This window comes from Coenobita brevimanus, chromosome 27 (genome assembly GCF_032717465.1).
Source record: "Coenobita brevimanus isolate Jiangsu-jjx chromosome 27, ASM3271746v2, whole genome shotgun sequence".
Taxonomy (NCBI): Eukaryota; Metazoa; Arthropoda; class Malacostraca; order Decapoda; family Coenobitidae; genus Coenobita; species Coenobita brevimanus.
In genome coordinates, this window is record NC_136980.1 from 16,347,209 (window position 1) to 16,371,283 (window position 24,075).

Sequence of the window (24,075 nt, forward strand, 5' to 3'; positions counted from 1 at the left end):
CAGTAACCACCCACTTCGTCAGTGAAACTTTTCACAACCTGAGCGAGGCGCGAACTCCCATCTACCAGATGGCAAGCGAGAACGTTACCACTGCGCCAGCGAGCGGTGTGTGTGTGTGTGTGTGTGTGTGTGTGTGTGTGTGTGTGTGTGTGTTTCAATGCACGAAACTTGTTGGAAGGCTTGACGCTCAACGCATACCTCCCCCAAGGCCATTATAATTCATTATTTGTGAACCAACCTTCGTCCAACTTCGTTGGCAGAGGTAGTTAATTTTACTTAGTCTGCCCTCGTTACACAGTCTCAGAGAAGGCATACCTCCGCCGACACCCTACGTCAGGACCCGGATCCACATCAACATCTAAATAACTCTGCCTTGACCCAGTGCCCACCTATCCACCAGATTTCATTGAATTACCATAACAACTTTTTGAGATATCTTGTCCACAGACAGACAGACAAACAAACAAACAGACAGACAGACAGACACGGGTGAATACATAACATCCTTCAACATCGCTGGCGGAGGTAATGACATATAAATGACACAGGTGTTAACTCAGTACACCTGCAGTAAAGTCCCAGGCCGCTCCACCTTACTTCATCTCACCTCCTACCTCTCTTGTAGCTTGTGCTGCTGTAATATTGTGGAGGAAGAAAGGAGGAGGAAAGAAAAGGATATGAAGCAAGAAATAGACAAAATATTAGGTAAAATAACAGAAAAACTACAGACAAAAAGAATGAGAGAAAATGACAAATAATTGGAGACGGATAAGATGAACAGAAATTTAAAGACGAAAGAGAGAGAAAAAAAAAAATGAAAAATACAAAGGAGGGAAGAGAAGGAGAAACGACGAGAGGAAAACCAGAAACTAAACGAGAATAAACTGAAAAAGGAAAATAAACGAAATAAATAAGAATGTCAAAAAAAAAAAACCCAGTAACTACTTAGGGTTGAACTGGAGACACCTTTGTTAGAATGTCAGGCCGCTCCACCTTACTGCACCTTGGCTCCTGCTTCCCTTGTTGTTTATTGCTGTATAATGTGGAGAGAGAGAGAGAGAGAAAGAGAGAGAGAGAGAGAGTGAGAGGGGGGGGGGAATTTAAAAAGTAGAACATGGACCGTAAGAAGAAAAAGAGAGAAAAAGGAAACTGATAGAAAAAATAACAGATACAATAAGAAACGAGAAAAAGACAAAAGGAATAAAAAAAAGAAAGAAAGGACAAACAAAGAACAAAAAGCAAGAAAACGGAAGGAGATGTAAATTTAGAAGCAAAGAAGATACGGAAGGTGATGATGAAAAAAAAATCAAGAATTAAAGGGAGGAGAAAAGGAAAAAAAAAAAAAAAAAGAGGGGAAAGTAAAGACAATGAATTATGTGTGGTAAAAATAATAACTGGGAACACCTGCAGTAGAGTCCCAGGCCGCTCCACCTTACTTCATCTCCCCACCTACCTTTACAACCTTGTGATGTGCTAATATAGTGGACAGAGAAAGACAGAAACAAAGTAAGAAAGAAAGAAAAATGAGTGAGAAGAAAAAAAACGGATGGACAATATGAAGCAGAAACATATAAAAACAATGGAACAAAAAGAAAGAAAACACGAGCAACAAGAGAAATGCAGGAAGGGTACAAAACACTAGAATTAAAGAAGGGAAAGAACACGAGAAAGAAGGAAATTTTAAAAAAGAAATAAACGGAAAAAAAGAAGAAAAGAAAAGGAGGGGCTGGTTGTTGTGGGTGCAGGTGTGAGCTGGGTGCAGGTGTAGTAGAGTGCCAGGCCGGTGCACCTTACTTCATCTACCCTCCTACCTCTCCTGTAGCTTGTGATGCTGTAATATACCTACCTATCTTGGTGTTTATGACTTAATACTCTGCACACTTTAACTTGGCCTATAATTGCCATCTATCCATCTTGAATGCTGAGCCGTAACAGGATATTAACACTAGGATATGCTGCTATACTCTGCCTACTTCAGCTTGACTTAAAATTGCCATCTTTACATTAATACTAGACTATGGTATTAATTATGTAAGTGTTATGGAAATTATGTAGAGCGGTAATACTGTCTTAATTAAATCTTCCATCGAGCTACGGGAAATGAGCAGCAAAATGACGAAAATCTGCGCCAAGTTAAGGTGGACCAACTAGAGTGGTGGCCTAGACCTGATGTAGCTAATGGTGAGGGTGGTGCTGGTGGTGGTGATGTTGATGATGAAGTAACAACAGCAACAGCAATAATAATAATAATAATAATAATTTAAGATGTACAGATTATGACAATAACAGAAATTGGGTCAATAACGCTGATGTCGTTGTTAAAGGTGAGCGATGTTGACTGAGATTACATCTGAAGGTGATAATAATTGTATAATGATAATGATGATGGTGATAAGCGAAAGTAAACTGATGATGATAGTGAAGACTGAATGGATAACAATCTTGATGATGGTGGTGGTAGTGGGAGTGTTGGTAGTTTTAATGGTGATGTAGGTTATTAATAATGATGATGAAGACTGAACTGTACATCCTTAATAATGCTAAATATTGTAAGTAAAAAATATATCGTTATTTACGACATTAAGCCACACCCACCATAAGCTGGGCCCTATTTGTTTATATTGTGTGTTGGTTCGCTGGAGATAAACAGAAAAAGAAAACTATGGACCAGTACGGGGTAAAATATTCAACAATGATTTTCTCGAGAAATTTTCTTGCCAGCCGTGCTCGCTGAAGAATAAATGAGAGAGAGAGAGAGAGAGAGAGAGAGAGAGAGGTAAAGTTTGGGCTGTGACTGTGATGAAAGGGGCACACAACAAATGTCATTACAGAGCAGGGTTGTTTACTGTTTACATATCGGCTGGGACTACAAAGGCGATGCTCTCTTGATACACACTCGCTATTTTTTCCTCTGGCTCGGATTTCTGGATGTAAGGGAAGGATGGGTTTGGGGTGGGTAGGGGAACGAGAAAGGTGAAGAATAAGAACATAGGAAGAAGAGGGAGTGATAAAATGTAGAATGAGGAGCGGAGGGAAGGGTGAGTTTAATGTATGAAAAAAGAGAGGATGAAAGAGACAAGGATTTATTGTAGGAAAAAGGGAGGGAGAGAAGGTAGGAAAAGGGGCAGACTAAAGGGAAGGAGGAATTGAGACAAGAGGGGAGTGGTGTGGAGGGGGAGAAGGAATCGGGAAGAGGAGGAGAGGGGAGATAGGCAAGGACACCGGAGGAAGGAAAACGTCAGTGGAGTTGGTGAGTATATTATTAGAGGAGAGGAATGTAGGGGAGGAAGGAAAATAGTTACTGGAGTATGTGATTGGGAGGACGAGAAAAGAAGGTGTGACGCGAAGGATGGAAATGAGAAAAGCAGTAAAGGATGGAAAGGTAAAGTTTAATGGGATAATGAAGCAGGATATGAGAGAATGGGAATGGAAGTATAAGAAATTAGGAGACAAGAAGAGCTGAGGACAAGGCAAGGGTTATTGAAATATCGCACAGAAGGTTACATTTTCAAAAGTCAAATCCATTTGCCAATTGTAGACCAAGATAAACAGTTTTTACATATAACTCTCGACTGACTGACTGCAAAAATTTGCCGGTTGTTATAATTTTCTTTGAATTTATAAACCTTGGTTAATATACACCATAAACCTTCATAGACGTAATTCATATTATATAAACAGTTAAATATGACCCTAGAATTTTTAACACCTATCAAGTCTAATTCTTTTTCAGTCTCAAGTTCTTGTCAGTCCAGCTCTGGGCACAGGCTGAACAGTGGTACCGTGAGGCCAGGCAGTCCTCTTAGTACCACACACCATACAACACCAGTTCTACGCTAACGCCCACCGTCCCCGTTGAATACATGATAGGGCTGTCTTATACAGTATTAGTGTATTGGTATTAGCCGCTGTGTTTTACGACATATCGCTGAGTCATACGGAAAATCAGTAAAGTCTGTATTAAGGAAACCCAAAGCCTTAAACTGCTCACTGCCCCAGCCGGGAATCGAACTCGCTACCATTAGTTCATCAGGCTTCCTCTCTCCCAACTTAACCATGTCCTGTTTCATTGTTTTTCTGTACGCTGTTTATCGATAGACCTGAGACGCTGCCACCTTTTCACATCCCTTCCACAAGGGTGAGCAATATTCCAGCTCGACAGTGAAGAAGTTAAGGAACCGGTACAATAAACAGGTTTCTTTGATGCGGTTTCAGCAAGGGATGTAACATGATAGGTGCAGCTTGTGATGATGTATAATAGTGGAAAGAGAACGAAATCGAAACACACATAAACAAATAAGTAACGAGGAGAAAGTAAGCCTAACTGTAGGAAACAAAGAGTAAAAGTGAAAAAATAAAATAACTGAAAGGAGAAAAAAATGAGAGAAAAGTGTTCGGAAGCCGAATGCGAATAGCCCGCCAGAATATGCTGTTGGCCAAGTTACAAGCGCGGTGCCCCCCGGGGGGGGGGGGGCAGCGCTCAGTCTACGGAGGGCCAAATAGCGGCTACCACCCTTGGACCCAGGGGTGGTGTCTTCCCTGGGGGAGGCCGGGGGTGGGACCAACCCCAAGGGGGGCCGGAGGGGCAGCGGCGCCCCAAAGGCGACCTGGGGGCTACGAACCCCCCGGGGGGGACGGGGGGGGTCCCCGGAGAGGGTCGGAGGGAAGGAACCAAGGGGCGCCAACCGCCCGGGGGGGACGGCGGTACCCCCTTGGGGGGCCGCCACTTAACTCCCTCGGGGGGTGTGGCCCCTTGACTCCCCCTGGGGAGGCCGCGCTTGTAGCTTGGACAACAGCATATTCTGGCGGGCGATTAGAATTCGGCTCCCGAATGCTTTTCGTTCATTCTTTCTTCTTTCAGCCATTTTATTTCCACACTTACTGTTTGTTTCTTACAGTTATGCTTCCTTTCTTCTCCTTTCTTATTTATTTATGTCTATTTCGATCTCGTTCTGTTTCCACTGTTACACATCATCACTGTTACACATCTGGTAGCGCTTATGACTGGACTGTCACACTGCCATATTGCAGAACTTCTGCCTATCAGAATTCTTTTATTCCCCAAACTGCATCTCTTTGGAACTCGCCTCCCGAGAGTGGTTTCCCCGCAGACTTCAACCTTCCGCTATTCAAGTCAACTGTCACAGATTGTTTTATGAATGGAGTACACCTTAATCTGGTTATTGTATTATTGTTTATTTGTTTTTCCTTCTTTTCTGTTGTTACAAATAAAAAAGCTACAAGACACGTGGGAGGGTAGATGAAGTAAGGTACAGCGGTCTGGGACTCTGCTATAGATATGTCAGCTCAAAACTTGCTTTCTCAATCCCTCCTTCTTATCCCTTACTTCCCTTCACATATTTACTACTTTTTAACTATGATTCAATCTATATATCCTTTCATTCCTTCCTCCTCCTTTTTTCTTTTTACTTCCCTCATTTCTTTTTTCCTTTCTTTAATTTTGTTTTTTCATTTGTTTATCTTTTTATTCATCCAGTTTTACATCTTTTCCTCCTTCTTCAAACTTACCACGTTCTTTCTCCTTCCATTGTTACTGTCTATCGTTTTCCTCCCTCTACAGTAATACAGGAATGGCACTACAACACAAGCAGCAGCCAAAGTAAGTAAGGTGGACCCGCATTAGGTTCTAACAAACCTGTCTGGAGTTATACCCGAGGAATTCCTTAGTTCATTTTTATTCGTCCTTTTTTTCATTTTATCTTTCTTTTTAGTTACTTTCTTCTCTGATATTCTATTCTTGTTTCTTCCTTTCCGTTCGTCCACTCTCCTTTCTTTCTGACTTGTTTATTTATATTTTACGTTCTATATTCTAGTATTCCTTCAATATTTTTTGTCCTTGCCGTCCCTCATTCTCTATACTTTTTTGCATCCATTTTTTTAAATGTTTTCTTTGATGTTGCACGTTTTTTTTTTCCTGATTTTTATTCCTTTGCCTATATCTTTGTCTATGTCTTTTTTCTTCATCTACCATTTTATTAAAGCAACACAAGCCAAAGGAGATGAAGGAAGTCTATCCTGATCAGTACTACCCACCATCACCACCACCACTACTACCACCACCATTATCCATACAGCTATCATTAGTCTCATTAAAACTAACCTATACTATCATCACCATCATCAGTACCACCATCACCAGCACCACTACTACCACAACCATTATCCATACAGTTATCATTAGTCTCATTAAAACTAACCTATACTGTCATCACCATCATCATTACCACCATCACCACCACCACTACTACCACCACCATTATCCATACAGTTATCATTAGTCTCATTAAAACTAACCTATACTATCATCACCATCATCATTACCACCATCACCACCACCACTACTACCACCACCATTATCCATACAGTTATCATTAGTCTCATTAAAACTAACCTATACTATCATCACCATCATCATTACCACCATCACCAGCACCACTACTACCACCATCATTATCCATACAGTTATCATTAGTCTCATTAAAACTAACCTATACTATCATCACCATCATCATTACCACCATCACCATCAGTCACCATAATCATCACAACCACCATTATCATCCACTACATAGATCCAGTTCCTATATTACAGCATCACAAGCTATTTTTCCTTCTGTCTCCCTAGGTTTCTGTCTTTCTATCCTTTCTTTCTTCCCTACTGTCCTCTATCCCCTTTCAACCTTTTACTCTTTGTCCTTTCGTTTTGGTCTCTCCTTTAATCTCATCTTTTACATTACTTTTTTTCTTTCACCTTTCTCATTCTTTCTCGTTCAGTTGCTTCTTCTTTCCTCTCTTTCTTCACTATTTTACAATAATAAAGCAAGAGGGAAGTAGGAGCCAAGATGGAGTAAGGTGGAGCGGCAGGAGAATCTGTCAGTGTTGTCATCAGTTCGACCCAGCTCCCTCAAGCGGCTCCTTTATTTATTAAATTTTTTTTTCGGTCATCTTTCCTCCTGTTTGCACCAGTGGTGGCAGAGCGAGAGTGGATGTTATGTTGTATGTGTGTGTGTGTGTGTGTGTGTGTGTGTGTGTGTGTGTGTGTGTGTGTGTCAATGCACGAAACTTGGTGGAAGGCTTGACGGTCAACCAAAGAGGAAACCGATTGTTTCTGAGAGCAATATGTCAAATGCCAATGTGGCATTTGACATATTGCCCAAGAGGCCTGGCTACGCCAAACGCTGACCAAGCAAAATCAAATCTGAGTTTGCATTCAAACTAGACCAATCTCTGGGGAACGGTTGGGGGTAAGACTAGAATGAAGTTATTTCATTTTAAGATCAATGATTTAAAATCAAGGTCACAAGGCAAGGTCAAAGTTTAACTCGGTATGTGCTTGCTAACAAAATAACTCAGTTTTCATCCGATTTTAAGAAACTAAGTTGAAGGGTTGAAGGTCAGGCAAGGAGTAGACATATGGCGTCTTGGAAATAATAGGTCAAAGGTCAAGGTCACATGGCAAGTTCAACATAGGCCATTTTTATCCGATGTAGACTAAGCTTTGTGGAAAGGTTGAGGGTAAAACAAGGATAAAGAGATTCGATGTTGAGAAGTCAAAGGTCAAGGTCAGAGGGAAAGGTCAAAGTTGCAGGTCACTGGGTAAAGTCATGTCAAACAGTGTTGATCTAATTTGAACCAAACCTGGTGAAAGTGTTAAGGGTTAGGCCAGAATGAACTCAATGGATTTGGAGAGGAATCTGTCCAAGGTCAAGGGCACAGGACAAAGGCCTTTACAAAAATAATATTGGTGGTGGAGGTTATGGTGATATGTTTGTTTTAATATGCATAATGATAACTGTATTAAAATGAAGATAGTGTTGGTGGTGGTGATGGTGATTTGGTGGTGTTAGTGATGGTGGTGGTGATGGTGATGGTGGAGTGATGATGGTGATGTTCAGTAGGTTAACATCAATAGTAACAACCATCCTCAATCTAGCCTGGTATCTCTGGTGTACTTTGTGATGCTACTGTATAATATAGTGGAGGAAGAAAGGAGGAAGAAAGAGAGAGATAAAAAAGGGGGAGGGGTGAGGAAGTGAGAAAGAAACAAGTAATTGGAAGATAAAGTACTATTGGGATAATGAAAAATTACAGATGCACTATTGAGAACAAACGGGAAATAGAAATGATAAGAAAACTGAATGCAAAAGGACGACGAGAGAAATGCAAACAGGAAACATAATATGGAGAAAGTAGGAAAGACAAGAAATGCCGAGTAGAAAACAAAGAAAATAAAAAATGTTAAACTGATACATTTATTTTAGTTATTAGCAGTAGGAAGGGTTCGAGACAAGTGGCTGTCATATCATGCAAGACTGTTTCGTGAACGAGACGAACGAGACAAACAAACTCGCAATATCTAGTAATTCTCGACATATGCCGAAGTTAACAGATGAAGTGGGAGAGTGTTGACAGTTTTAGCTAAATCAACAACTTCCCATCGCTACGTCTTCCTGTCCATAACTTCATTCCTATTTCACTTTCTCCTTCCATATTTCTGTCACCCCTTCCTTGTGCCTCCTTTACCGTCATACCTTGGCGTTTCTCTCTCTCTCTCTCTCTCTCTCTCTCTCTCTCTCTCTCATTCAAGCCACATCTAGGGTCCATTTACCCCCCCTATCAGGGCACAGCAACACCTTATTGTTCACCAGCTCTATAATTCCGCCCGAGGTAGTGTCAGCCCCATACTCACCCCATATATTCCATCGCCATAGTATTCCTGTCAATCCACTCTTGTATCAATGAGTTATATAGTGTGTAGTTCAGCCCAACACACGTGTTTTGCTAAAAGTCGTTACTGTATGCAGATATAAATGTTCAAAGATATGTACATACATACATGCTTGTATATTCATCCATCCATCCATCGTCCAGTCCTACGTTGCCCCATGAGAAGCGTAGGAGTCCGGGGCTAGGATGGTTGGTCTTGATATTTACGATGAGAGTGATCAGCCTCACTCATCCCTGAGTGGCATTATGTGAGCAATAAACCCCAACCATCCCTTGGATATAAACATTCTCCGGCTCAATCCGATTGGAGAGCCGTAATTACTCACTAAGCCACCAGGAGCCATAATTTGGTTATATGGTTACTACCTAGCATAGTAAATGATTTCCTGGTGTACAGGAAACTATTTGGCTTGTCACTCAGTGTTGAGTCACCCATAGGCAGAAGGAAGAGGAAAGAATGAAGGAAAGAAGGAAAGAAGAGGATGGAATGAAAGAAGGATGGAGGAGAGGAAAGGGCAGACACCTGAGAGCAGCACTACATCAAATGAGTGAGTGAGTGGATGGTGAGCGCCCCAACCTACCTACCTACCATGTATAAAAATACTTTTTATACAGTGTATGAATATTTACTGATAGTAGCGGTGCCAAAATATACAAACTAAATGGAATCAGTACACAGGCCTGGCAGGAATGATGACTAAGTAAATATAACCCAATTTCTATTTTTTTTTCTTATAAGTGCACACTCTTATGCATTCCACTGTTGAGTAATAGTTACAGAACATTTATTTTTAGTACAGTTCTGCTGCACCACTATGGGACCCACCCTTGCAGTGTCGTAAGGGGAAATAAATAATCATTAACAGGAGTGGGACAGACCCCTGAACTTCACAACGTTGCTAAAACCTGCACCGGGTGGAATTTTACAATTATTCTAAAAAATGAATGAAAAAAAAAAAAAACTACAATAGCCATGAATACTGGCGTTGCCTTTCTTGTCAAAGGTCACTCTCTCATGGGGACTGGGAGTCTCACTCTGCCTTCATGCCGGGGAAGGAATATATCGGTCCTGCAATGGTTGTGTTCTTAAAAGTGAAAAAATAGTGGTTGGCAGGAAATTGGAATGTGCCACATTCTATGTTTTTCCCGGGTAATGGTGCACAAAGCCTTGAACCTGGTACTTGTGCCTGCCCAGGTCTCAGGAAAAACAGGCAGACACATGACACTATGGAATGTCAGCGGTTTAATCTATCTATCTATCTATCTATAGCCCGACGCCTAATCCCGCAAAGGGTGGCCGCAGACAAAACGCCTCCAAGTCGCTCTGTCACCCACCATTTGACTACCCTCCCCCCAACACACACCCCGCTCCCTCATATACCTCTCAACTCCATCCCTCCACCTCATCCTCGGTCTACCTCTCCCTCTCCCTCCCTCCACCTCACCTACATACACCCTCTTAGTCAGTCGTTCATTCTCCATTCTCTTCACATGTCCAAACCACCTCAGTGTATTTCTCCTAATCTTCTCAACCACATCCACATCCACCCCACATCGTTCCTTCACTTCTTCATTCGTCAACCTGTCCCTCTATATCGTTCCACATGCTCCTCTTAAGTAACTCATTTCCACTGCTCTCACTCTTGCCTTGTTCCCCTCTTGCAAGGTCCATGCCTCGCTTCCATACGTCAGGGTAGAGATCACAATACTATCATGCAGTGATTTCTTAACTTCCATACTCACCTCCCTATTTCTCAACACTGCTTTCAGTGTACCAGCAACCTTTCTTCCCTGTTGTACCCTTTCACGCACTTCATCCCCCAAAGTTCCATCCCTACTCATCACACTACCCAAGTACTTAAATGCACTCACATTCTCCATATCCTCACCATCCAACCTCACTGCACACTCTGTGACTTCATTCCTTTCAAACACCATAACTTTACTTTTGTTTACATTAAGTTTCAGATTCCTCCTCCCACACACTGTCCCAAATTCATTCACCAAACCTTGCAACTCCCATTCATCTTCACTCAACAGTACTGTATCATCAGCAAACAGCAACACCGGAAGCTTCCAAATCTCACCCTCATTCATTAGAGCCACCCCCACATCCACTGCCCTACCCTTTCGGTTTAATGATGGATATAAAACTGTGGAAACACTCATTCAAAGGTACGAAGTGTGATGTGGTATGATGGTGAAGTATATGATCAGGATTGTGTGAAATGTACCGTATAAGGTTAGGTATGTGAAAATGAGGGCAGAGTCAAGAAGGAGTTACTTTGTCGATGATTGACGAATGACAGAAAAAATGAAATAATCAGTCCTGCTAAGCAGGATAGTATCATTTACTACATCTGGCCCTACACTGTTTCACGACAGTCAGCTTGTCTGTGTCTGTCTGTCAGCCTGTGCCTTAACTCACTCCTCCAGGCTATTCAGCGGATTTCAGTAAAACTTCCCAGCTGAATTCGTCTGGGTACTCCGATGGTCCTCCCGTATGTACAGTTTTCTAGCCATTTTTTTTTTTTTTTTTTTTTTAAGGGACACTCACCAAATCAACGTTTCTCAGAATTAGCGAAAAGAGGGCAAATATATATTTAGTATATTATAATTGTATATGTTGTACAACGGACTGCCACCTGTAAAGCAATTTTAGAGTAGCGTGATCCCACAGGGATTCATGGGGGGTCAACCCTCTCCAAAATCAATGCGATCAGAAATAAGGGAGAGTGAGCACATGGATTTCAACGAAATTTCTCAGGTCAGTTCGTCTGGTTCCTTGATAATGTCCTGCTCTCTATAAAATATTCCACCATTATTGTTAGCGTTAGTCAGCTCCTTCCTAAACTTATAAAGGATACTTTCAGATCGGCTCGCATATCCCAGGATTGGGTATGTAGTTTCTATGTTTTCTTTAAATGCTCAAGAAGAAACTGTACATGTAACTTATCATGACTACCATAAACGTACTGGCAGGAGTGAAGCGTGGACAAGAAGGCAGGCAAAAGCCAGTGAAGAGGATGGCGAGGCTTCTGGGCTAAAGGGAAAAACTGTAAAGAGATGTACAGGAAATAAGTGAAAGTGGAATATGATGGAGCGAAGAGAACTTGGGATGTAACAAATCGCCACGGAGGATAAGGGAAGGTGAAGCAGACTCAAGCCTGATTTTGGATTCTTTCGAGCAAATTTTCTTTCTTTTAGAATGAAAGCCCCTGGAATAAAACATGGGCATGGGGACAAAAACGTGGTTGGAATGGGTTGGTTGTGGCTGGTGATGGGGAGGAGCCATGGGAGCATACAATGTGTAAATGGGTACTGTGTAATTAATTATCTGAATTCAGTAGTGGGTTATTTCAAAGTAAAAAAAAAAAAAAAAAAGTTGTCGGCATTGCTCTCCCTAACCTTGCATTTTGCGACCCAGGCAAAAATTAGACCAGGAAGAAAATGTCTGCCCTTCCTCCTCCTCCCCCGTCACCCCCGTCCCCTAAAAAAAAAAAAAAAAAAAAAAATCAGATGAGAACTTGCGGGGCAAAATATGGGCCCAACTGCAGGACATTTCCAAAAGTTTGCCCGTCTATAGTACCCTCCAGTAAGCTACGGACAGTATTGAATTTTCGCTCTTGCTGGTATTACTGGCTGGAGGACATTTTCAGACAATATGCTCCGTACTCTAACAGTGTTAGGAGCTAAACAGAACACGTGGCTTTACTGGGAATGTTGATATGGTGTTTGGTAGGTCTGCGTTGTGAAATAAATACGTGAGGGCGTCGGAACAAATATTTGTTAATAAAAATATAATATAACACCTAGAAAATGAAAAATTTCTTTGATTAATGTAATATGTAAGAAAAAGAAAACGTGGTATAAAAAATGGGAACCAGAAAGATTTAAAGAAAATTGAGACTAACGATATACAAGTTTTGACTAAGAACAAAATAAACAGAGCGAATGTGCACATGTTCAGAAAGAAAGAGCAGCAGAACAAGGTGATAATGAAAATGAGCAAAAAGGAAGTGGAGTGAAAACGGGAGAAAAAACTGAGCTGAGGAACGATAACAAAATGGCAGAGAGATGAGAAAGAATAGATAGACGTGAGAATGAGTGAGAACAACAAAAAGAGAACACTGTGATAACGGGTGAGAATAAAACACAAAAACGAAAGTCAAGTGAAAGGAGGAAATACTGGAGGAGGAATGAATGAATATAGAGTAGGAAAAGACCACACACAGATGAGAGAGATATCGATAGACATATAGATAGATAGATAGATAGAGAGAGAGAGAGAGAGAGAGAGAGACAGACAGACAGACAGACAGACAGAGACAGAGTCTATACGTGCTAGTGTGTACTGTATGTGTGCGTGTATGGTAATCCTGTGATACTACCAGTCATCCTCTACTCCATTTCACCCTTCCCGTGTGCACCCCCTTCATCCCCCTCTACCCCTCTGCCAATGTGCCACTCAGCCTCGTATCCATCATCATCCTATGCCCAGTTCCACATAACCTATTAAAACCTAACTTCGGCAAATTACTTTAATCTAATGTAGGTTAACTTAACCTCACCTTTACTAATCTAACCACTCTAACCTAACTAAAACTCAATCAGGCTTAACTAATCTAGTTCAGTATATCCTACCCTACATAAGCCAAATGTATTCCAGTTTAATCTGCTGTATCCTGAGCTAGCCTACATTAGTCAAACCTAACTCCACCAAACTTAATACAGTATAATCTAACCTAATGTAACCACATCTCACCTTATAGGCATCAAAAATCCACCTAACCTGATGTCACCCAACACAGCCAAACCAATCGTAACGTAACCGAACTTAAACCACGCTCACTTATTCCTCTCTTCTCCTGCAGTATTCTGCAATAACTCTCACCCAACACACCTGCCCATCTTCACACCCTCAATGTAAAGCAGTAAATCGATGAAAGTGAGAGGCACCGGCGGGGCCAAAAATAGGTGGGAGGCGGGGAATGGAAGATGTGGCTTCAATGGATGGAAGAGAGAGAGAGAGAAAAGGATGAAAAAGAGCGCTTGACGTATGCGACAGAGAGAGAGAGAGAGAGAGAGAGAGAGAGAGACATATATTTATTAGGCTCAGACTTTATACAAAGTATGGAGCACACCTCCCGATTTTAGTACACAGTATAGTGTATCCTCGGGTTATCAATACAAATTACCTAAAAATATCAATTACAGGCTTGACGAATAATGCTACTTTGCACTGTATGACATAGCTATTACTTTGAAATAATTGTGCTAACTTACATCCACTGGGATTATTTCTGTAATACATTGGTATATACCTAAGCCTCAATGCTGTGATGTCATCATTAGTACGCTCAAATAATACATGAGAGAGAGAGAGAGAGAGATCATATAATAGGAAGAATGCGAGAACGAAAGAGCGGAGATATCAGTAGTCAGCGTGGACGGAGCCATATCACCGTTGCTAATTCCCTTAGAATATTCACAATTCACTGCACTGATGCATTCTGATTGACTTGACTGTCACAAATCCACCATGGTTTATTAAGGACGAAGTAGTGTTAGTTCTCTTTAAATGAACACAATCTTACGTCATACAGTTCTGTAAAATTAGGTATATTTAATTTAATACTCACGGTGTACTAAGACTGATCTCCAGCTGATTATAATGTTTCAGTGTCAGCTTGACTGGAATATCAATGTAGAATTGTCGCCACCATGACAGAGTTAATATTAATACAAATAATGCTTAGCCTCCAACGGTTCATGCTCAGTTGAATCTAGTCGTGTGTCATTATCAGGAATAGAATACATGAGATGTCTCGACCTGAAAGTGAACTTAGAGTCAAGTCAGTATTAACCGTTTCGGCATGGTGACGATATCACCAGACGATTGTATTCAGCTCAGAAGACACTGCTCCAACTGCTGGGGTTTAATACAGTCTTAGTCAGCAATATTTGATACAGAATTCAACAAAATCGTTGAATAGAATAATCTGATGCTAGAGAGACTGATATGAAAAATAGGTTATCATAGCGAAGGAAATAACCAGATCAGTCACAGGATACCGGTTTTTATAGTTTTGTTACCTCCTGACGATTCTGTTCATATTATGAGGGACTTCCAAGCTGAAGAGGAGAGATATGAGCTGCAGGAACACCGTCACCAACAGGTCCTTCCTAAGATGGGTGAAGTTGTCTGGCGTTAATCTGATTAAAATAAAGGGACGCCATCATAGTGAAAGATGTTAAGTACTGGAGAAGTGTCGGAATGAGAGGCCTCACGCAGCGTTATGTCTGCGGTACACGTGTAATGTTGATGAAATGAACTAGGAAAAATATGTATCATTACTGCAAAGTGTGTTGTTGTGGAATGAAGAACCTTAAGAATGGGATCTTTCATTATCACAAGGCTATTGAGTGACATTGGCAATTTTTAGTTTTGTTTCTTCCAGGTATATCAGAGTACAACATAACCTACGATTGTGAACAACTATGGCCAAATGTGACCCGCTCCTCCAGGCACAAAATTATGAGTTCAAGCTCTCGAACAATCTTTTTCGTGTAAAATTGAGGGTGATAAACTGATATAGATAACTAACTGTCTAGATGAATAGGTAGCTGGATAGAAAGACAAGATCGATCGGTTAATTGACTGGTAAAAAGGTAGATAGGTTGATGGAAAGAAAGTTGTGAGAAGGAGTATAAGCGCTGTGAGGCGAGGGCAAAGTTGTGTTATACAGGCAGATGGGTGATCATGATGATCCAAAGAAAATATTGAGTTTGGTATACAGAACGAAGTGAGGTTGTACAAGGTAAGGGCAAAGTCACCCTGACCGAGCCTACCTCCCTCTTGCAATCTAAACACATCCACACCTCACGTATCCATGAGTAAAAAAAAAAGGACGGTACAAGGGAATACAATATCATACATAATACCATCATACACTCACCGACCCCCACCCAACCCCCCTTCCCCCTCCCCGGTCATTTGTGTAGGGCTGGGGAGATACAACGGGAAAAATGATAACTGTACTGTACATACGGACCCAGAAAACATGCAAGAGCTTAGGATCCTACCAGACACATTCCCCCGAGTTGGCCTCGGTGCAGGATGTGTAAGTCGTGGATTTGAGTCATCCTGTTTAAGATGAGGAAGGCAGAGGACAGCACTCTCGGCAGGAAAGGAGAAAATATACGCGAGGAAACATAGTTTGTTGCCATGCTCCCCGAATTTGATTTGTCTTAGTGGATTTTTTTTTTTTCAGAATTACCATTTAGACTAAATATTTGTTCACCATAAAGTTTGGCTGAGTATATTAATTTCTAAAGATACATAAAGTTAAACTTGTTTGTCATAGGAAAAATTTTTCGCAAAGCAGAATAGTTCTGTACATTTTTGCTTTTGAGAAAACAAATTTTTTGCAAACTACAGTTATGCACTAACTATTAATAAAATCCCAGATACAGTACAAGCCAGTATAGCGAAAATTTATGAGTTGACATTATTGAAGATTCTTCACCCGTGGGATAAAACTTTATTCAGAATTTCTTTGCACACACACACACACACACACACATATATATATATATATATATATATATATATATATATATATATATATATATATATATATATATATTTGCCACAACCGACCATGTATGATTAATATCTCAGTATGAGAGGAAGTTATGAATCTACAGAACATAGGTTATGCAAATACTAAAGCACTTTCCTAATGTTCATATAGAAATACCATTGTACAGAATAATCCGGGTCATTTCTCTGGTGAATGTTCCTGTGATGTTGGCGGCAAGCACCGCGGCATTTGGTTCTGGTCATTTGTTTACCCCACAGGCCAGGAATGGAATCTTGCTGCTAATGGTATGGCTAATGGAACAACTGAACTATTCTGTTGCAACTGATGCCAAGTGGTTTAATGCCGGTGGGAGTGAGTATAGGATTGCCAGAGTTAATATCGTATCCACTTACCCTCTCATAATATTTCAGTCACTGCCGTACGATTATATTCAGATTTGAATTTGTACACATTAATATCGTCATCATAATACTAATCATGATCGGGAAAACTCTAATATTCCGTTCCACATAGCGCTGGATATTTTGTCAGCAAAGAGTGAATAACGGAGCCTAAGAGTGTTAATTATGTTACCGTGTTGACATACTGAACTAATTCTTAAGTTCGGGTTGTTTACCAAGGAGGTCAGGGCGAGACACAGCGGTAAAAACAAAAGTGTGTGGACAGATGGCGCTTTGAAGACTTGCCTTCCCAACAAAACTGGATTTCAGTTATTATACTATGTATTCAGAGTTTAGTAAGTTCTTATTTGCCTGTACTTAGTCACTATGTGTTCTTCCTTTGCCTGTTACATAACTACGGCAGCTCGGTTCTTGAGTTAGCTGTAAACCGTCATATTAACAGAGCACTGTCACACACGTCAGCCCAGCACCCCTCTCTCTCTCACACACACACACACACACACACACACACACACACACACACACACACACACACACACACACACAGTACCTTCATCACCATTCCTGCCACAACAATATTTGCATAATTTTAACATCATTGTTAGTGCTTCAGCTGGGCCTGTGTAAATCATTACTACCACCACAATATAGTGAACATCGATACTACAGCAGACAAGCTCACCTCTCTCACTACCACCATAATGAGCATCATTATCACCGCTACAGTCACAGTTGCCACAGTCACTATATTCACTATCAAGACTACCACTATCACTAACATTACCTCAGATGCTAATAATACCACCTCTACTAAACTTACCATATCAACCACTACCACAAATACTATAGTCACCATCACTACCATGAATACCACTATCACAACAGTACCTCGGATGCTACTATAAACATCAGTACCGCAGCTACCACATCCACCATTACCACAAATACTATAGTCACCATCACTACCAAGACTACCACTGTTACTAACATTACCTGACCCAACACCACAACGAATACTATAGTCACCATTACTACTACAACTATAGCCATTATTATCACTATCAGAGCGAGTACCATCGTCAGTATCACGATAACCACTATCATTATCATTAGCACAGCTTCCATTATCGCCATCTCTACCTTAATTACCACTACAACTTTCACCATCACTACCAAAACGAACACTATCACCGTTTGCTTTCACTTAGTTGTTATTCTTCTTGGCCTTATTCCCAGTCTGGGTTGGTTGGTATTGTGCACCTCCTCCACTGTCTTCTGTCTGCCGTGTCCTCCATCCACTTGCCAGATTATCTGGCTTGACATGCATCTTTCCATCTGAAGCTTTGTCTCGCTCGGGCCCTCTATCCCCTCATTGACTCCCGTCAGGCCACCTTAACTGGTTGCCTATTGTCCATTGTCAACGTTAAGTGCGTACCAGAGTAATATTGCCTTATTCATGCGTCACTGCTACTTGGCTTCCACAATTATTCTTAGTTTTCTGTTGATGAGATGTTAAGCATCTACTACAATAATATCATTGCTGTCCTAGCCACTATTGTCTCTCACTTTCTTCTCAGTGCCCACACTTCCAATTCCATGTTGTCTATAATTGATGTGATTTGTGAGAGGGACAACTGGAGGTGAGTACAGTTTACGGACGACAACAGGACTAAGGATCACCCAAGGGCAGGTAAGTATTTTCTGGTTTCTAGTTAGGTTAGCTTAGATGGGGGGAGGGGAATAACACATTTCGGCCATAACACTTAGTCAGTGATAAGAACTCTCAGTTAAGTCTGATAATGTCAGGTAAGATAACCAACTTCAGTAAAGTCACTTCATCAGTCTGAGTTAAGAAGCTTCAGCTAAATTTGGTAATGCTGGGTTTGTTAGGTCAGAGTAGGTTGGGTAGCAATAGTGGCAACACTGTCTGCACCCGGTGGACTAGGCCTGCCCTGACCTGACCCCTCCAGGCAGGTCAGGTCAGGACAGGGACACCACTTGAATAAAAACGAGCCACGACGCTACCTCCTGGGTTGTTTGGAAACGCGTCCACACACACACACACACACACACACACACACAGTTTTTATCCTTGCCCTTTCCTCTACACTTCTTTCATCGCTTCTTCTAAATTCCAGTACTGTCATCCTGGTGGTAGCTGGTGACAGCCATCGTCCACTCACTTGATGTAGTATTGCTTACTCCTTCCCTCATCTTTACGATTCTGTTTCTGTATTTGCTCTCCTCTCTTCCTACTTCTTATTTTTTTTAATTTCCTGGGGAGGGGAAGAAAGAATACTTCACCAGCATCCCTGCCTGTCGTAAGAGGCGACTAAAAGAAGTCTTTTTGTGTCTAGTATTTTTCTCCTTACTGTGCCCTCCCTCTCTTCTGCCCCATCTCTCTTCTTGATATTTCCTTGTTTCTTCCGGCCTTCATTTTCCCTCAACTCCTATCAGGTTATATATTTGGTATTATCACATAGACAGTTTAGGGACCTCCCATTGACACTGACCCTTCCACCGCTCCTCCCTGTGCTTTAACGCTAAACCGTTTCATCACTAAACTGCTTCATCACGAAAACCACTTCAACGCCAGGCTTAGTGCCATACCAGTATAGCCCATTTATGGCTTTGTGCTGGTTACTGATTAGTCCCTCCTTCCTTCCTTCCTTGCTTACTTCCACCCTTCCTTTTTTTTTTTTTTTTTTTTTTGTGTGTGTAACTCTTCTTTCCACTTCAGGTGACTCTACACGGAGTGACAAGTCTAATAGTTTCCCCTAACTCATAAAACCATTTACAGTGCTGGGTCTTAACCATATAACCAGATCACGGTATGTAGTGGAGCCAGCTATAGTGCCCCTGTTAACTAAGTGTAGAGACTCAAAAGCGGCATCCAGCCGGGAACCAAACCTCCATACTTTTAGCCACGCCTTGCCTCGGCAATGCACTGTCGACACACAAGGGAACATCACTTGACTGGATGAAACGACCCTCCTGGGGCGGTTGCTTGCCTTTGGTCGATGAGTCTGCTGAGCTAGACAGACTGGGGTTGATGAACAACAACAACAACAACAGCAACAACAAGACTGTCATGCACTCATCATTAGCTATAGTACTTTCACCTTACGCTGAACCAGTCTTGCAATATCATCCCCTCCCCTTCACAAACACCGTCTCACACCTCACGTCTCATCAATACTACAATGCCAACCTTTGCTCTTACTCTATCATTCATCCCAGACGTTTTTCCCTTGCATCTCAAAGCACCTCTTCTCACATTCCTTTCACCTTGTCTCTCTCTGCTTTGTTATATCAATTGTCATTTAAAACATACTTCAGTTATCTCACAGCCTAATTAACCGGTAACACATACTTCACCAATTTCACAGAAACACCCCCGCGAATAGCATTATACCAGTCCCAAATCAGCCTAGTCTATCATACATTCAATATAACGGTGAGTATTAGTGTCAGAGTGGTGCGTAAGGCACGTAGGAGGCCGGATGGGACATAAGGAACAGACTATTAAGTTTATGCCTCTTGTCGTGCACAGTAAATACAAAAATATCCCAGTTATTATTACATCCACACTCATTCAGACACGGCAGTCTGAGCCTCATTCTCATTTTCTTACGCTCACCCCAGAACCAGGTCCCATTCACCACCCGTTTTGTCGCCTTTTATAACATGTAGGAAATGTGTAGTAGTATTTTCCCCCATAACCAGGGAAAAGTTTTTCGGTGTTTAAAAGACGTGTGTACTGTGGTAGTCTGTGTCTACACTAAATATACTGTATAACTGTGTTTATCCCCTGCCTGAAGGTACTGAATGAGTTGAATGAGTACTTATTACTGGTTCCTTTCACTACCATGGTGTTACTTCCTAAGAATGACGGCAGCCAACCAGATGTAACTGAATACACCGGAGGGAATGTAGTTATTTTTCTTGGTAAAATATGCAAGAAAACCTGGACGAGTAAACCTGGTCAGTGAAGTGAAAATCTGCAGTGCCTGTACCTTTGTCCTAAAGCAAGATGACTGTAGTGAGTGCAAAGAATCAAGTAATACGTCTGCTGAGTGTTAACTATAAGCTTTGTGGAAAGGTGGTGATGAGTAGGTTATGACAGACATCACAGCTCCTGGTGAGTGAGAATGAACAGGCTGGTATTGTGTAGTGTAAGTCAACATTATTTTATACGTCCAGCTTTTGGCATAGGAGTAACAGCCAGTTCCATAAGGCCCAACAGTCTTTCTACGTACCATTTACCTCCCTATGTCACCACTTCGGCGCTAACAGCCACCATCCATATTGAATACACGAGAGGACTGTATCATACAGGTATGGTGTATTGGTATGGGGGAGGGGTGCTTTTGCGACATGTCGCTGAATCATATGATAGATCAGTTACGTCTGATTGAACGAAAATCAAAATTTGACCCTAATCCCTGCCCCAGCCGGGAATCGATCTCGTGTCCATTAGGGCAGCAGACCACCTCTAACGACTCGGCCACCACCTTCCCCACTTGCTGGAGACAATGTTCTAGGTGGCCACTGAGTTATTATTTGTATATTTTATAGAGCTGGACGGGGCCACTGGTACTTAACACAGGAAGATGTTTTTCTGTGTATTGCACCTTAAATTCGGTGACGTCGTTCTTCGTTCATTCTTGCCTCAGTCTGGCGATTTTTTCTTGGTACAAAATACCTCTCGTACTGAAGAGGTAAATGAAGGCTATATTTGCCTGTCTACTTTTAGCAAACTCTATCGAGCTGAATAAAATTGCTTGTTGGCAACAAGAACAAGTGTATAAATAAACATCACAGTACTGATGGGTTAATTGATAATGTTCCCTGGAGTCAAAGGAAATAAAAGATATCAAGGAAATTAATGTACTCACATTTCAACAAAACAATCCCAAGAATAAATTCCCAGTATCTATGGCATTCAACAACCAATAACAAATATGCTGTGAAACACCCATTTCCAAACACTCATTTCAATGGGAAATTGACAGGACTACACACCATTAGTATTTATAAACTGGAAAGAGTGCAACACCAGCGCCCACAACTAGGTCTACGGGTCTTTTTTTTTTTTTCTTTTTTTTACCATCTGACTTAAGCTTTGACAGATTACTTTAAAAATCCAAGTAATGCACTTTTGCCTGGCCCTTGATCCTTCTGCCAACTATAGTTCTAATTAGATAAAAACTGTTCTCAGAATCGAATATCTTCATGCATGCTTTAACCTGAGCCCTGGAGCAATTTTGTCCACCTGGGATAAAATCTGTTGAAGCCGGTCTTGCCATGTGGCCATGTCCTTTAACCCTTGCCGAGCTGCAGACGATATAATGAGGCACAATGATGGTCCGCACGGGTCAAGCCTGAAGCCTCATATGAGGTACAGTTTACGTTGGTTATAAAACAATGACTCAGAGGAAGTAAACTACCTTACAGATAATCGTCCCGGCAGGGTTAATCTATGGTTTTATCAAACAAAAGATAAGCCTCATGTGTGATCCTCAACTAAACCAACAAGTTTGATGCAAATCACAGCAATACAGTTTTACTTTGTTATACAGAAACAAACGGGTCAGATTTTGACCTTGGACTGTGACTTGACCTTTGACAGTTTGTTCTCAAAATTAACCCCCTTCGTTCTTGCCTGACGCCTAACCCTTCCATAAATTTGTTTCACATCCGATCAAAACTGCCTGAGTTGACCTTACCATATGACCTTGGCCTTTCCCCTTTCCCTGTGACCATGACCTTTGACTGATTGTTTTCAAAACTGAATAACTGCATTCTTGTCTTACCCTCATCCCTTCCCAAAGTTTGGTCTAAGCTGGATAAAATATTTTATGCTGATTTTGCCAGCTCAGATTATGACCTGGCACTGCATCCTTGACCTTTGACCTCTTGTCTCAAAACAAATGGGTTACCCATTGGGTAGCCCTCCACCTTTCCACCAAGTGAGATTCTAATCGAATATAAACTGTTTGAGCGATTTTGTTAGTTCACACGCACACACACACACACACACACACACACACACACACACACACACACACACACACACACACACACACACACACACACACACACACACACACACACACACACACACACACACACACACACACACACACACACACACACACACACACACACACACACACACACACACACACACACACACACACACACACACACACACACACACACACACACACACACACACACACACACACACACACACACACACACACACACACACACACACACACACACACACACACACACACACACACACACACACACACACACACACACACACACACACACACACACACACACACACACACACACACACACACACACACACACACACACACACACACACACACACACACACACACACACACACACACACACACACACACACACACACACACACACACACACACACACACACACACACACACACACACACACACACACACACACACACACACACACACACACACACACACACACACACACACACACACACACACACACACACACACACACACACACACACACACACACACACACACACACACACACACACACACACACACACACACACACACACACACACACACACACACACACACACACACACACACACACACACACACACACACACACACACACACACACACACACACACACACACACACACACACACACACACACACACACACACACACACACACACACAGCTCAAAACAACAATCACTCTCGCTTCGCAAGTACAGATGTAAAACACAGTATAATACCGTCATGGTCACTCTTACCACGTTATCCAAACCACTATCACCTCCAGCAAATATTCAGCGTGGTCCGTCTTGATCATTACTGTCACTTGTAATGCCTTCAACATTGCTACTGCACCACTACCATTGCAACCACGATCAGCATCATTACTGTAAACTATCAAGGCTTTTGTAATCACTGTCTCTACCAAAACTACCAGAATCACCGTCATTACCTCAGTTATAACTATCCCCAGCACTACCACCACTGTCATTGCCACAGCCTCACTACCTCAACTGCCACTATCACCATTCATACCACAGCTACACTTATCACCATCACTACCACACCACAGCGTCCAACACCTCACCTCTCATCAATATTGCAGCCCCAGTCTTACGCTAAACATTTTCCTCTCTTGCAGCCAAAAAGCCTTCTCTTCAGATATCTTGCAGTTTTAATGTAGCTACGAAATATGATTATTAGCGTTAATATTTAACTGGTACGGAGGTTTATTT